The 283-nt window shown below is 38.5% G+C and overlaps 1 pseudogene; it reads left to right on the forward strand.

Annotated features, from left to right (window-relative positions):
- LOC108758990 (ATP-dependent DNA helicase pif1-like) overlaps positions 1–283 on the forward strand; it is a 13,043-nt pseudogene that overhangs the window by 2,392 nt on the left and 10,368 nt on the right.

Here is a 283-nt window from a genome sequence, read left to right on the forward strand (position 1 = left end):
ACTTACGGCTTAAAACATTTATTGTAGATCCGGGGTAAGGGCTGCTGTAAGCGCGCCGAAATAAAGCGTCGATTGCTCTGTCGCAGTATTAATGTTGCCATTAGGGGCCATTTTACACAAACTTGCAGAGCCGCATAACCATATGCATAAGGAAAATTATTCAATCACATTTCTGTCATACAGACAAATGTAAACTACGATTGGATGATTTTCTTTATGCATATATGTTTATATGAGTATGCAAGTTTGTGTGGAATGCTTATGACGCTGCATTACTATATCG

The sequence above is a fragment of the Trachymyrmex cornetzi genome, unplaced genomic scaffold (genome assembly GCF_001594075.2).
Source record: "Trachymyrmex cornetzi isolate Tcor2-1 unplaced genomic scaffold, Tcor1.1 scaffold1642, whole genome shotgun sequence".
Classification (NCBI taxonomy): Eukaryota; Metazoa; Arthropoda; class Insecta; order Hymenoptera; family Formicidae; genus Trachymyrmex; species Trachymyrmex cornetzi.